General features: G+C 39.6%; 1 protein-coding gene across 27 annotated transcripts in view; it reads left to right on the top strand.

The window, feature by feature from the left end:
- The window catches only part of NRCAM (neuronal cell adhesion molecule), a 294,853-nt gene that overhangs the window by 101,572 nt on the left and 176,357 nt on the right, over positions 1–16,924 (top strand). The window contains exon 1 of one of the 27 annotated variants that reach the window (XM_048836035.2): positions 9,978–10,109. The exons of the other annotated variants lie outside the window; for them this stretch is intronic. The gene's annotated coding sequence lies outside the window, so the exon portion shown is untranslated. Of the gene's footprint in view, positions 1–9,977; positions 10,110–16,924 lie in introns of those variants that run through there. 27 annotated transcript variants of the gene reach the window in all.

Below are 16,924 nucleotides of genomic sequence, written 5' to 3'. Positions count from 1 at the left end.
ATTTCTCAGCAACCCCAAGTGCAGTACGTAGTGGGCTGGCGTACATTTTAGCTAACCGCTATACTTAGTGTATTATTGCAACAGTCATGAACAGGATATGAGAAAATGTTGAATAACATATATATTTATGTTTACATATGCATACATTTATTTTTATATCATAACACACATACTCTAGCTTGTTCTTTAAAGCCTACAGTTTCAGTACAGGATTGATTGTTTATCTTCAGACTGTTGTAGATCAAGTTGCTATGCTGGTCTTCGTCATGGCCTGTAAATAAATGGCTAGGAAGTCTGTTACAGATTACATAGCCAAAATATGGCACATAGTAGACTGAATTGCCCAACAAGACCTGTATGTAATCAGAGGTAGAGCTGGGAGAAATATTCCCCATAATAACTTCCAGAGAGTGAGCCTTTTTGAGTTAGTGAAATGGAAATTTACAAAATTCCAAGGTAAATATATTCTGTGCTGTAGATGCATAAAACATTTCAAAGCTGCTATATAGTATGAAAATTCAAAAGTGCAAATTGTGAAAAGTCAAAAAAACTACATAGCCTGGTGGACTGAGCACAAAGTAGTAAGCCAGGAGTTTGAATTTTGTTGTCACTGCTGCCACTTAATAATTTATAAATGCTGTAATAATGCTTTACAAACAATATTTAGTAGGTACATTATTTTGTTTTACAGATGAGGCTCAGAAAAGTAATTTGCTAAAGTTCCTGTGACATGTCACTATTAGAACCCGTGTCTCGCACCTTACTGTTTTAGGTTTAATCTACTAGACTGCAGAGCCCTCAGGCAAGAAAATTACTACTTAGACACTTTTCCCTATCTGTAGAATGGAGATAGGATATTTACCCACTTAAATATACATTTAATCCTGAATATTTTCATTGTTGCTTATGGTAAATATTACTATTTCAATTTTGCAGAGCAGAAAATTGAGGCTCATGACTCAAGGGCTCAGCACTAGGTCTCAGACCCACAGCCAGTATAGCTTTCAGCAACAGTGAGGCAGGAGTTTTTCCTTGGCTATAAATAAGGCTCTACTAAATTCATGGTCCCTTTTGCTCAATTTTATGACCAGGGTTTTTTTAAATTAGTCATTTTACATTTTCAGATGCTTACATCTGAAATGTCAAAGTGTAGTTACCTTGGGGATCCTGACCCAAAAGGCACTCAGAGTAGGGGTAGGTGTTGCAAGGCTATTGTAGGGGGGTCATGGGCTTGCCACCCTTACTTCTGCCCTGCTGCTGGAAGGGACACTGCCTTCAAAGTTGGACAGCCAGAGAGGAAGGCTGCTGGCTGGGCGCCCAGCTCTAAAGCCAGCACCTTGGCCAGTGGCAGGGCAGAAGTGAGGGTTGCAGGGTCTGGGGGGATGGGTTACCGTATGTCTGGTTTTCCCAGCAGTCTCCTGCCTGCCAGGGGGCGGGGGGGAGGGGGACAGCTGGAGCCACGGAGTTTTCTGCGGCTAGGGGAGACTTACTCTAAGAGTGGCCCCTGGAGGGGAAGAGGAAGTCTAATCCCTCCCCATTCCCAGCTGGGACTGGCAGCTGGAGCCCTGCACAAGGTAGGAGCCCCTGGCTGAGTGCCAGATTTCACAGTCCATGACTTGTTTTTCATGGCCGTGAATTTGTTGGGACCCTAGCTATAAAGCATAGGAATGGGCAGATTTTGGTGAACAGGCTCTTCCTTGTCCATCCTACATGACTTGTACTGTATATGTACAGTTGGTGTGGTCGCTATCCCCTAAAAATCTAAAGGGAGCAGCACTGTTCCTTCTAGAAAATCCCTGAAAGAGGAGGCAACCAAAAGACGTGAAGCAGCGTAAAAGGTATGCAAGCTGTTGGGCAGCCGCGCCCCCTTCGCCCTCTCCTCCCCGGTCTGTGGTAGGAAGGGATTTCTTGAGGAATATTACCTTTAAGGTGCTAATATATGGAAGTGTGAATATTTTCCTGATTATTAATTTTATTGTGAATGTAAATGTTACTCTACAAGTGTATCCCTACTATATGTTGTTTAATAATTTGCTTTTATTACCAAGAAGAATTGTCATAAAATAAATAATTTTGGCACCTTTCCTAAATAATACCCCTGCAAAAAATGTATCATTCCTGCCTTCTAGTTTACCCAGCACCTAAAGTAGGCTCCTGGTGCACAGTTTATCACATCCCTTCCCATTAGAAAAATAAACACAAAACTCCTTAGACAACTCAGCAGTCTCAAAAGAGTCCTACACATCATAAATAAGAACTCCGCTCTCTTCAACCCACTCTCCCAGGTGGAAAAATACATCTGGATTATTTCTGAACCAGGGGTCCAATTTGAGATAGCAACTGCCTCCTTTTTCTCTGTTGACACAAATGGCTTCCTTCTCAAATGGTTCCTTCTAATGCACATGAGGCCAATCCAACTTACTCCAAAGGGAATTCTGCGCACAGTATTTTAAAATTCTGCATATTTTATTTGGCAAAACAACACAATATAATCACACCATTTTCAATTATTTTGGTAATTTATTTGAAAATACCTGTCAGTGAGAATGTCTGTAACAATACAGACAACAAAAATAGATTTAGGAAATGTTTTTGACAAATAGTTTCCTTATTAAGTATATTAGCACATCTATATGGCTCCACAGAGCAGATTGCAATACTAATATTTCCAAGGATGTCAAGCACAGAAGACTTTAAGGGTATGTCTACAAAGCAAAGAAAAACTAGTGGCTGGCCCATGCCAGTCGACTTGGGCAGAGCTTAGACTGAGGGGCTGTTTCATTGCTGTGCAGACTTCTGGGTTTGGACTAGAGCCAGAGCTCTGGGACCTTCCCACCCTGCAGGGTCCTAGAACCCAGGCTCCAGCAATGAAACAGAAAGACCGTAGGGCGCTGTCCCTCTACACCAAGGGCACCACAGTAGTGACCAAGAAGGACAGAATCTCGCATGCACGCCTAGACCTATCCCCAAATCCAGGTGGTTGGGGCTCAGTACAGGGGTCTGAGTGTGGGAGGAATGGGGCTCAGCATGGAGTGGGTCTGGGTGCTGGGGGAGTGGGGCTTGGTGGGATGGAGTGGGGGTTCAGGTGCAGCGGGTTGGAGCTCAGTAGGGTGGGGGTGCAGGGGCCTGAATAGGGTGGTCCAGGTGTGTGGGGGGGGCTTGGTGGTATGGGGGTTTGAATGTGGGGGGCTCTGCATGGGGTGGTCTGGGTGCGGGACATCCGGATGTGGGAGGGTGTGGCTTGGTGGAGGGGGTATGTGTCTGTGGTGTGAGTCGTTCTACCTCACTTGCACGCATGCCCCCCCACCCAGCCTTGCTCCTCACCCCGATTTACGTCTCTGCTGGCTGCTCCAGGCACTCAAACCAATGCTCCCGCACTGCTGGGGAGGAGTGCATGACCACTCCTGCGGCTTCCATTTGCTTTCCAGTCAGAAGTCATTTTTCTGTGGGGAAGCATGTGGGGACATGAATTCTGCATGCGTGTAGTGGCACAGAATTCCGCCAGCAGTACCAGTTGGGCTATGCACTGGATAAATTCTGCAGAGGTTGTGGGAGATAATGTCTCCCCTTCTCTCTGATGGCTGTAGAGCAGCTCTGCTGCTGGTGAACCTCCACATTCAAAGAGGAATAGATGATGGGTTTCACAGGAGCAGAACAACTATTGCACCACATACAGGGCACACTTTTGGCTCCATGTATGCTGTACCTCCACATATTGTGCAGTGAAACTGTGCTTGGTACTACAGTCAGGACCCACCACACACAAGGAGGAAGAGAAAAGGATTTGCCCCTTTGTGAAAAGAGGAAGAGAATAACATTGGAGGAAATAAACAGTGTAGTGGAAGCTGATCCTGAGAGTCTTAGCATGTACCATGCACTTCAAAAAGTAATATGAAAGCAAAAGAGAAAACATAGTTCTATCAATTTATAGTAGCACTAAGCTATCTTCTTCAGCTGATAAAAAGTGATAGATACAGAGGCATTTGAAGAGAGAACTACTCACTCCAGCACCCTGGAGTCAATCTGAGAATATGTAACTATCCCTAGAGACTCCTCTGTGTGATAAACAGCTTAAGCACCTTAGATGTGGGAACAAAGTCTCTGCCTCTGAAAGAATGAGTGAAATCAAACTAGTAAGTCTGCACTCCTAGAGCATTCTAAAAATAATTTTCTGCTACTGGCAAGCAGCTAGCTTGTCTTGGCCATCTCAATGGATGTTAAGAGGAAAATACACAGAAGAGAGTAGCATTTACACTTTTAACATGCAAAACTATTTATAGAATAAAAAGCTAGGAGAAAATTTATATCTACAAACTGAAGACAGTGGTTTTAGTCAAAAATAGGTCCATGGGGTTTCAATTGTGACAGCTATTATTAATTCAACAAAAGCAACTCCATGCTTCATAACTGTTCTTGTGCTTCACTTATATTAAAGTAATTATGTTATCATCTATGGCATCCTATTTTGCATATCTTTGTTTTCATAACCTCAGGACATCTCTACTACCCGATCATTCCCTATGAATTGTCCTACTTTGCAATTTATTTACAACTCAGAAAAACATCTTTTCATTTTTTAAACCTAAGTATTTTTAAAAAGATTTTTAAAATAGCCAATATCCAGAATCTGCATATTTCCTATTAATGTATTTTTCATTTGTCACAATATTTTATATTCAACATATAGTATCTTTCTAATTTATTATTAATGCTGAGAGGAGGTAATACAGAAGACACAACATACCCTTTTCCCCAAGTTACATTTTCCAGTGAATCCAGATTTTTACATTTTTAATGTCATGTGAGCAACATGGTATAATTGCATTTGAAGTAAGTTAATATTTATTTTTCAAGCCTTACGATCCAAATCCAGTGTCCAATCCAAGTAGCTCGGCTGGGCACTTGGGAGCCAAATATATACAAGAAAAAGGAAATGACTTTGGAATGACTCTGGAGCTGTTCCAAAGCTATTACTGCGGTAATAACCCTAATATGGTCCTTACTCTAAGAGGCAGAGTTGGATCTGAGTAGCAGAAATACACCCAAGCCTACCCTTGCACCACCTAAATCCCTGTGTTCTGATGTTCTGGAGGCTACTGCAGAGCTGAGCTCTACACTCACAGCAAGTGTACAGCTCCTCTCCTTCCCATCCTGCATTGCTCATTATACTGCTTTCATGGCCAGAAACCCTCTAAGACAAAGGAGGATAGAGGGTGCAACTGTCTGTGACAGCTCAGCTAAAACAAATTCTAACATAAGGCATGCAAATAAGTTGAAGTATATATTTTAATTGTTTAAATGTTAGGCAAAATGTGCTACCTAAATAATTTTGATCATACTCAATCCTTTTTTCACTCATCCTTAAATGTATCATGCATTATCAAGCCCAAGTATTCATACATGATTTCATGCTATTTCCTAATCTGTCTTTAATAATAATCTTATAGTTTAATATACTCTTAGGTTATTTTAACCAAATGTTAAAAATTGCAACATTCATTGATTCAAAGTGTTATTTTAATATCTAAGATGCCTACAATTTAAAGTAGTATCATAGGAACCTTAATTGCCTTTTGCATACATGCTTTTTTTCTTTTTAAATATATTGTTGCATTTTGGACACCATTACTTATTGAAAGCAATCATCCATGTTCACATAAAGGCAGACTCTGCCATCCTTCCTTACTCTACAAATTGCCACACTGAGAATAATGAGACTAAAGATGATAGAATGCAGCCCGTAGTGTAGAGAATTTTCAGCATCTCAGTAGTCTTAAACATTTAGTGATTTAAAATTGTCCCAAGGACCTAGAGGGGAATTTTGTAAGTGAAACACATGTCCATATCATGTAATATTGTAACACACACACACTATGTTAAAATAGCGTCATTAAGGTTGTAAAGCCAAGCACTAATTAATTAGGAAATGCCAGTATTAAAGTTGCCCATGCAATCTTAATTCAACCCTCCTATTCATATGCATTATGATACAATCTTTAATTACATATCCATATACTATTTTTTTCCACAGGACTCCTCTTTCAGTACACAGAATGGATAGCACTCAGTTAATGTGTGGCCCCATACCTTACTTACAGCACATGATTCAAACCATGCTCTGACGACAGAATTACTGCTTTACTCATGAGTTTTTCTGTGGTACTCATAACTGTAGTATCCAAGTGCATCACAAACAATTTATTTTCACAACGCTCTTGTGAGATGGGATATTATTATCCCCATTTTACAGATGGGGAAATGAAAAAGAGCGAGATTAAGGTCAAGAATGTCCACTTATTCTGGGTGCTCAATTTGGGACAGTTAGGACCCGATGATTCAGAGTACATAGCATTATGTAGCACTTTATATGTTCAAATCACAGCTTCCATTGACTTCAGTTGCAGCTGTGAGTGCTCAGCATGTCTGCAAATTAAATCTAAGGTCTTATGTCAGACACCAAGAAAATGAGGAACACACAATTGGTGACCATTTGTAAAAAGTTTGATTTCCTAGTGACTTGCCCTGCATCACATAAGAACTCTGCATTAAGGTTGCATGGACAGCCTTAATTCTGGCATTTCCTAACTTTTGAGTGCTTGACTTTGCAATCTTAATAATGTTCTTTCAACATAGTTGTGTGGACTTGTGTGTATGCACATACACAATTTACTAAGTTTTTAATAAAGCTAATTGAAAAAAAAAAACAGCAATCACATAGACACCCAGGAATCAACAGGGTTGGGATCTTTAGCTCCACTACATAGACCTCTGTCACTTCAACTAATGGAGTAACAAATAGCAGTAGAAGATTGTCATCTTCCCTGTGGACCTACGTGGAGCTATTTGCAGACAGCAGAGGAATGGTGAAATAGGAATTTTTGGCTCCATTTCAAGCTCTGGAGGGGTATGTGCTCTACTGGGAATAAACTCTTCTGCTCATTGTCCCCGTTCTGCAGATTTACTCTTTCTGCCTCATCCTCTCCAAACTAGCCCCAACTTCCAGTCCCGGGCTTCACAGTCGGTCCCAGTCTCATTCTTATTGCACAGCCAGTCTCAGTTCCCTCCATCCTGGCTCATTTTCTGTTCTTTCTCTCCTCCCCTAAACCCCATCTTTAATTGTCGGCCCCTCCTTTCTATCTACTTTCCCTGTTGGCTCTAGCTCACAGTCATAGTCTCCCTTCTTGACCCCTCAAGAGATCCTTCTCTCCTTTCACCCACCTCCTTTCTCCAATTCTACTGTTTCCCAGTCCTGGTCTTCTGTGCTAACTTCTCATTTGGTCTTTCTTTCCCCCACCCACTGGCAAAAAACAAAAACTTTTCTCCCAGAATGTGTAGCAGACAGTTGTATTAAATACATCTTATCTAAATCCCATACAGCTGGAAACACCCCTATTTTGTTTGAGATTGCACCTCAAATCATATTTCCCATATCTATAAAACCCAGGCTTATACAACAGATCTGCAAGATATTTAGTTTCTCGGTTTTACAGAATCATAGATCCACAGTGTGACAGAACTAGAAATTTTCAAACTCTGGAGTCATTGGGCATTACAAAAATCTTTTTGTTCGAATGTTATTCATAGTAGTAGGAAGCATGACTGTTAACATTTTAGTGTAGGTATGGGCATACATATATATACACATACATACACTATTTAAAGCAAAGAAAATGAATAAAAATATTTTAATAAAAATGAAAAATTGTACAATGTTTGCAAGTTCTGTTGATCAGCTATATTAGAATTATTCTAAATAATTCATTATATGAAATAATTGCTAAGTAGCATTATTGGAATGTATGCAATGAAGCTGGGCATTTCTAATGGCCGTATCTGTCAGTAAAAACTTCCCAGGCTGCAAAGATTTGTAAAATAGCAGGCCACAGATGATGTTCTGATGACTTAAAAATAAGCATATCTCAGTGAACATTTTCAGAGACATACATAGAGTTGCTTTTGTTGAAGAAGTAATAGATGTCGTGATTAAAAACCTTTTCCTAATAAAAATGTATTGCAAGGTAAGAGAATTAGTTCAAAGGACTCTTTTGTAACTCTCCATCACAAAGAATCTGTTTTATTATGATAGCTGCCATCCTGGCAATCAAGTGACAGATTTTACTGTGGGTTTTCAAATGTCTGTTAAATATAGCGCCTCCATTTTTTGAATGTTTTGAGTAGCCCACTGTGTAGCTACTGTTTGAAAAGTAACGTGTCACAGTGGGAGGTTGAAAGGGAATGGGCTTCCAGAAGCATTTAGTGCTTAATGGGTCTACTGCTGTAGTGAAGCAGTGTGCAGAAATAATTCTGATTAGGCTTGGTCAATCAAGCTACAAAATCAGACCTGTCCCTTTTCCATTCTGCTCTAAAATACAGAGAACAATCATTGTTTAAAATACAGTTTTTAAAAGTCCTTGCATCTTTAGTTAAAATACCATTTATTTCTTAACATCATATGGCTGATTCTTATACCTCTGGATACTATCAAATGTAGAGGGGATCAAATGGTTAAACTCAGAGAGGAGATTATTTCTTTCATTTGGGATTTCACTTTAAAAGGAATGAATAAAGCTATGAAAATAGTAATTTTGAGAATTGAGTTTTGCATGTATTAAATGATACTAAATGTGAATAATGTCGTACCACATTTGTAGTGTAACAAATAGCTAATTATTTACAGTTTCATGTCAGATGGTACCATTAAAAACTCTTGCACAGCCACATATGTGTAATTAAAAAGGAATAACTTTGAATGATAGGATTTTTGCATAAGCATCATTATATTGATTTAAAGATAAATATTTGGATAAAAGACAGACAAGACTTGGCTGTTAACTTTTAATTTCCTTTTTAAAAATGTTTTATATTTTTCAGCTAAATAAGTCATAGCTTTAGTACTGGTGCACCATATGTGCAGAAGGGGCCCAGTTAAGATACTCTGTTAAGTTTAAGAGGTCATATAACTGTGGTCATTGTTGAGCCACACTGACAATATGCTTTGAAGTAGATTATATTACATGTTAGTTGTGCTTTTGTGAAGAAAAGCATTCTTCTGAATGGGTCTTCAGAGCTAAATGGGTTTCAGGGGAATTTGTAAATAGTTATTGTTGTGAACAAACACTATAACTAATGTTGACAGGATTTTTACATTTTTACTTGTAAAATAATAGCAAAAGTCATGATTTTTTTAACTGAAATTCTCTGCAGCTTGCATTGTGTGCTGTTTCAGAAAATAGATGAATGGTATTTAAACATGTTTCTAAGGAATTATAAAGCTTGAAAAAGAATCGCTGTTCTGTACCTATGTTTCCTCAAGGTAATTGCTTGAAAAGCAAAGGTGATTCAGGGATTCATGAGAAGTGACAAACCGTGGCTGCCAACACAATGTATGGTGCAGTCAGCTTTTTTGAACTTTCTTGGTTTATTTTTCAGTATGGATAAATTTGCTTTCTGGCACTGGAATGCCATTTGTCATCATCAATAGAAGGCTTTGCAAGGATCCATATCTCAGGCATGGTGAACAGAAAATTGAGAGCTACTCCATTTGGCAATTCATATAGCCGAATGCAAGGGCAAAGTGAAAGCAGGTCTCTGAGTTAAGAGAAGCAAATCACTATCAGTTGCTTAGGGGAAAATACTGGAGGGAGAAGATCTGGATGGAAATGCTTGTTGACTTAATTGGTTTTCGTATTTATGTACTGTGTAAAAGCAGGAGGAGCTAGAGAGATTCTATTTTTTTAGATAGAATGTCAGTTACTGTTTAACCTTACCTCCACCCACCCCCAAGCAATGCACATCATTTTACTAAAGGTTCAAGCAATTAAACAGATTTTTGCTTGCTTTTAGATAAATACAGGGAAATGTTTAACCCCTATTGTATTGACACAAAGCCTGTGCTGATCACACAGTGAAGCCTGGGAGGTCCAAACACAATGTGATTGGCTGTTTAAAACTGTCCTCTTTTTATACATGTTTCTGCACACAGTCCAGCAACAGCAGGGTTCAGCAGCACACAGTTTTGTCCACAGGATTACAACGTGAGGGGGAGAGTTTTACCAAGTTACCATTTTTTAATAAGAACAGGGAAAGAGGCAAATAATTACATCTGTAAGGTAATATTCTACAGCTACCTTTTGTACACTCTTTTGTTCCTCTTTGATGTTCAGCTTATTAAGATAGATTTGTGCATCTGAGTACTGTATCAGCTAGTTTGGTTTATCAGAATATGAGAAATGTGAGGAAGTTGAGTTTATAGCTCTGAGGATGAGGTTGAAAATCTCTTTTGTGCAATTAATTTTATATATTTGATTAGCTTGGTTAAATGTTCTAAAATTTGAAATCAACACCGCTCTAACTTTGTTAAATTGTGTAGAATGGCTTGAACTGGTAGCACAGTGAAGCCCAGATGTAATTAAATACGGTGTGCTGGAAAGTCTTAGGTTGATTTTAATGCTGATTTCTGGGAAAAGAGATCCATTATTTTAAAGCTTATATCATGTGAGATAGAACTGTTTCTGAACTATCATAAACTTGATTAATTTTCTTCAAGGATTCACATTGCTGAAAGTTTTCTTTCATGAAAAATTGACATTTTTTTCAGTTACAAATTTATCATATTAGTTTTAAATGAGTTTTGGGGCGTTCCCTGGTTATTATTCTTCCAGAACGAATATTTGAGGAGGATCTAAGTAACAGACTACTATGTGTTCACAAGAAGAAAAAGTGTTATCACTCACTGATTCTTCTGCTCCTGTTTCATTAAACAGAGAAGAGCATGTTCACTCCTCTCTAAACATTGACATGTGACAGTTCTGTGATAAAAATCCCTATAGTGACTGTTAGATTTTTGCATATAACCCTCTTTAGAAAATACTTGGGGGAAAAATTCTGTCAGAAAAATGAATTTTGGTTTTTGAAATCTCAGAGACCACAGTGCAGTCTAGGATGCTGTATCTAAGCAATCCTGTTGTATAAACATCTGTACTAGTATATCCCAGAGAAGTATGATCACTCGCACGCTCCAAAGCAGATCAAAATATCTTTTAAAAACTAAATTAACAATTTTAGTCTGGCTCACATTTACTATACATTCAGATCCAGATAAGCAAAGCTGAATGTCATATTTTAAGATCTTTTCACCACTGATTTTATCTATGCCTTTTTCACAATCACTTAAATCAGCTGAAATCTTTGATTTTTTTTTCTTTCTTTGTATTTTGGAACTTTAAAACAAGTTTGAGCTTTTGTGAGTGTTTGAGGGGGAATTGAAAAGGAATTGAAATAGATATATTGTGCTATATCTTAGCATTAAAGATCAAATTGCCATCAGCTGATACTAAAATAACTATGAAATGTCATTGAGTTTAACTGGGGTACTGTGTTCTGTCAGTTTCATTACAACCTAATTTATATAATAAAACACCACTATAAATGGTTGGCAACCTATTTTTGAATTGCACGAAGTGTTTAGGAAGTCTTTTGGTCGGCTCATCATATATATTTCACTTAAGTAAAAGCTACCCGTTATAAGAGACTTTCATTTGTAACAGTTTACCGTCTGGCTCCTCTGCTTGACCATAGTATGCCTAGCTTTAAAGTCTGTTATGTACCGAGAACCGAAAGCATTGATTTGGTTATTATGTTAATGCATTATGTGCAGATAGACCACTGAAACTTTGAAAACATTTATATTTAAAAAGTCATCATCATCATCAACGTCATACAGAATTTTTAAACTCTGCTATCACACTCCATTGTTGCTCCATTTAATTGAATGGGGAGCATACTCTGTGGTATCTGAGTGCCTTGAAAGTCCAAGATATATACCTTAACATACTTAAAACCACCTTCACCAAACAAGGACACTCCACCAGAGAAGTAGATCGCATCATGGCATGGGCCATCCAACTACCCCCAGAGAACCAGCTTCAATTCAGAAATAAAACCGCACACCCATATAGGGTATCATGAAACAACTATAGCCCATATTTGATGGGGACCCCATCCTGAAAGAAATATTTCCTGAATCCCCACTTCTGGCTGCAGACAACCCCCACCCTCTTCAAGCTCAACAGCAGAAGCAAACTCCCCTCAGAGTAGGACCACACCAACTCACAGCAGCACCAGATCTTGCTCAAACTACAGATGCAAAACCTGCAGACACATCTCCACTGCTACAGTGGTCAACACCCTCCACAATACACCTTTCAAGATCCATGGGTCTTACACTCGCCTATCACAAAATGTGGTGTACCTCATCCAGTGTGCTAAATGCCCCAACAACAATCATCTGGCTGAAACCAGATAATCATTATTCTCTTGAATGAACTCACACAGGGAGATGGTAGAAGACAAAAACAAGAACACAAAAACACCTGTGTGTGAACACTTTTTATAAAGCTAACCCTCTATACCTGACATACCAGTCCTCATCCTCAAAGGAAATCTGCACAATGCTTTCAAAAGATGAGCCTGGGAGCTTAAATTCATTACTCTGCTGAATATTAAAAATCATGGACTGAACAGAGACACTGGATTTATGGTTTATTACAACAATTTGTAACCCACTAACCCCTTCTATTTGTCCTAGAGGTGTTAACGAACCACTTTACCTTAAATGGTCCCTTACAGTGTTACTCCCTGACATTTCCTGCGATGCAGTGGGGCGCTCAGGCAGGCTGCTTGCATACCGTGGCTCCACACCACTCCCGGAAGTGGCTGGCTGTTAGCATGTCTCTGTGGTCCCTGGAGGGGTTGGCGGGAGGCGGCTCTGCATGCTGCCCCCACCCCCAGCACGATCTTTACAGCTCCCATTGGCTGGAAACCAGCCAGTGGGAGCTACAGGGGTGGCGCTTGTGGGCATTGGCAGCACACGGAGACATGTTGTCTCCCTCCTCCTAGGGGCCGCAGAGATGTATTAGCAGCCAGCTGCTTCTGGGAGCAGTGTGGGGTTATGGCAGGCAGGCAGCCTGCCTGAGGCCTGCTGCACCTCTGGCTGGGAGCCACCTGTGGTAAGCACCTCCCGGCTGGAGCCTACACCTCGTGCCCCCTCCTACAACCCAATCCCCTGCCCCAGCCTGCTCCTGCATCCAACTCCCTCCCAGGAAAAAGTCTTGCACATAGGGCCCCCACAAAATCTAATAGCCCTGGGCCCACAGGAGAGTTAATCCGGCCCTGAGTACCACAATAACAACAATTTTAAAAATTAAATATTTTAACAGAACCAACGTTAGCTGTAGGCCTCAGGAAATTAAATTATATAATTATATAATTAAATTATACTTTTTGATATTGTATATTTTTCTTTATTATTAATGAAATGATCAGAGAATGATTGTACCAGGCTAGAGCATGTGCTGGTTTGTTATAGTATTTATTTATCTGCCTTATGTCATCATGAATTAACCAATTTACACATAACACACCAAGAAGATGCCATACAAAATGAAGGGATGCTGTTCTACGCTGAGATAAAAACAAACTGTAGCGGACAAAGCTACTGAAGAATCAACTATCACCTCAACCTGTTCTGAATTTGGACTAAAAAGAGAATGTTTGATCCAACAAACCTCTTCTGGAGGGTCTTCCATTGTCCTGGCATGGGTGAAAAAGAAAGTTCAATAGAGGCAAAGAAGTTACTCACCCTTGAGGTGGAATAACTTTCCACTTCAGATGTGGAATCATTAGGCTAATGCTGAAATAAGTAGATCTGCCTATGTACCGGATTTGGTGATAATTACTTGAGAAGCTTAGCATATCACTCCAAAAGCACAATAGTATTTTGGATAAACTTCTGAGGATATCAGTTCCGTAAAAAATGTTAGCATCTTGGAACAAATGAAATCCTGATATCTTATTATTCATTATTGGTTTTATTTACTGTTTATATTGTGAAAACACTCAAAGATCCCAGTTAGAATCAATATTGTTTTAAACAAAAAGAAAGGCACAGGCAGTTCTTGCCCCAAAGATCTCACAATCTAAAATGAGAGGGAGGGTAGAGGATTTAATACTTCTATCTATCCCTCCCTCTCATCTCTCTCCCATTGAAATCAATGGGTGTTAGGCACTTAGATGCTTTTGAAAATCCCCCTGGGCACCTGTAAATGTTTAGGTGTCTGAATACCTGTAAAAATCTTTCCCTTAGGCACTTTTGAAAATGTTGCCAATTGTGACTCCCATTTAAAAATAATGGAATGTGAGATAGTTACAGGAGAAGGTGAGTAAGTAGGATTGAGTGAGTGTAAGAAGGGAAAGAACACAGGGACACAGATTGGATGGGGAGTGGAGAGAGGAAAGAGGTGTGAGAGGAAGAAGGGGAGGAGAATAGAGGGCAGGAAGTGTGAAACCAGCATGGGAGGAACTGAGATGAGGAAAAGTAGGAGGATGTTGCAGCAAGCAACAGATCAAAAATCATATCCAGAGTGCAAACTGCAAAAAGCAGCCTTCTGGGAGATGGTAAGAAGCCACAGATCTGAGCCTCTCCACTGCTGCTGTTACTGCTTTCAACTCCAGCTGTTGCTTGAAAAGTTTCTGTTACTGCTGAGGACTGGCTCTCCTCTGGGAGGTTCTGCTGTACTTTCATCACCCCATGTAAGTGAGTAGAGTGAGGAGAATGGAGTTATCCCAGAGGGAGGAGTTCCCACACTGAATCCCGAGTCAGAAGATGAATTAACACACAAACCATGCTTTTTTTTTTTTAAAGGTGTAACGCAATAATTTCACCAATAGTGGCAGGTGTAGGGCCCAATCCTGTAAACCCTTAGGTATTTGAATAGTCTTACTGAAGTCATTAGGACTATGTGCATTAGTAACTATATGCACTTGCATATGTGTTTGTAGAATTACCGCCTTTGTACATTGAATTGCCCACATACTTGCCAGGTACTTTTCTTTTGCCTTCTTCAGAACCATCTGGTGTCGGACACTCACAGAGACATGATACTGAACTAGACAGTCTGATCGGATGTGGCAGTTTTTCTACTACTGCTGGTTCCTATGTGTAATTCCACTGTGGGTATGCATATGCTCCATGGAGCTGAGACTGGAGATTTCTAGCAAGTAGTGTCCATTAGTCCGCACCCACATAGTTGTTCTCTTCATGTTCCATACTGAAGGTGTAAGGGGTGGTGCAGACCGATCCCTCTCCCGGTCCTTCTTTCTGCTTCATGGTGCTGACTGGTGAATCATAGGTTTCAGAGTAACAGCCGTGTTAGTCTGTATTCGCAAAAAGAAAAGGAGTACTTGTGGCACCTTAGAGACTAACCAATTTATTCAAACAGAAGCTTTCATGAGCTAAAGCTCACTTCATCGGATGCATACATACATGATGGAAAATACAGATGATGTTTTTATACACACAAACCATGAAAAAATGGGTGTTTATCACTATAAATGGGTTTAATGGGTGTTTTCTCTCCCCCCACCCCACTCTTCTGCTGGTAATAGCTTATCTAAAGTGATCACTCTCCTTACAATGTGTATGATAATCAAGGTGGGCCATTTCCAGCACAAATCCAGGGTTTAACAAGAATGTCTGAGGAACGAGGTGGGGGTGAGGAGACATTCTTCGCACACATTCTTAGCACAGTATGCCATTATCTAACTGCTTGTGAATCATCTACATTGGAAAGGACATGTGCAAGCACTCAAAGAAGAAAGAACGGTTACTAACCTCTCTGTAACTATTGTTCTTTGAGATGTGTTGCACATGTCTTTTCCAAGACCTGCCCACTGTCCCCTCTCTCCGAGGGTTGGTAAGAAGAAACTGATGTGTTGCTCCAGATAGCTCCAGCTGAATTTAAGCCCTTGCTGTAATATATTATAAAGCAGCATTTCTGTAATCATATTCTTTCTTACAAAACAATCTAGTTGTATATTACATATTTGAAAGTCTTCTTCTGAGCTTTTTAATAAATGCCATCACCCACCCTTACTCAATTATTCATCTACGCTTCAATTGCTCCATAGAATTTCAAAACCAAGAATCAGGTTTTAATTTACATGTTTAAACCTCTAGGGTGTAATCCTGGCCCCTCTGAAATCACTGGCAGTTTCACCATTGACTTCAGTGGGGTGAGGATGTCTCCCCATGTCACTGACATCCTTAATACTGACAACTCTTATTCTTTTTAATGTAGGTTTAATCAAGTATTGGTCTGTAGATGTTTCAAAGATGATCCCATTGCATAATTTACTTGGATCTTCAAGCTTTTGATTAGCTCTCTTATAAGAGACTATTAAGGAAAAAATAAATAACTACACAGTAAAGGGCTAATTCTTGTTATGAATTATAAGTGAGTTCATTAGAAGGGTTCTAGAAGCCTTATTGCAAACAGTTGATCTTCAAAGTAGATGGAAGTTAATACTGACCTAACCAAAGGGTTGACACTTTGACCTTTACCCACATCAGTTCAGAAATTCAGCAGTTTGAGTATGCTCTTGTCTCATTCCTGTTTCTTTTCTCACAATTAAATGGGAAAAACTGAAATGAATTAAAATGGATTACAATGCATACAAGGCTGTAGACCATATTTAGTTTAAAAGGTCATCGTGTGGGAAAACAGAAATCGTTTGGGCAAGATTAAGAAAAAAAGCTTCAAAACTGGTCAGTGAAGCTGCACGTGTTTGGCATGCACAAAATGAACATTCATTTACATCAGTGTCTATATGGTCCAGATTCAGAAAAGCACTTAAGCACCTGTATAACTCCAAGCACAGAAACAGTCCCATTGACTTCACATGCTTCAGTGCATTGCTAGATTGGGAGCTATGTGCATGTAACATTTGAGTGCAAGTCTGGAAGTTGACTTTGGAAAATTAGATCCTCTCTGTTGTAAGTGGTCCAGCTGAAATATATGAACATTTGGGTTTTTTAAACATGGCATCGAAATGGAAGGCTGTCTGTAACCGTGAAACTAAAGACACA

The sequence above is a fragment of the Caretta caretta genome, chromosome 1 (assembly GCF_965140235.1).
Source record: "Caretta caretta isolate rCarCar2 chromosome 1, rCarCar1.hap1, whole genome shotgun sequence".
NCBI lineage: Eukaryota > Metazoa > Chordata > Testudines > Cheloniidae > Caretta > Caretta caretta.
Note: the sequence above shows the minus strand (reverse complement) of the source record. Positions and strands in the feature narration are given on the sequence as shown.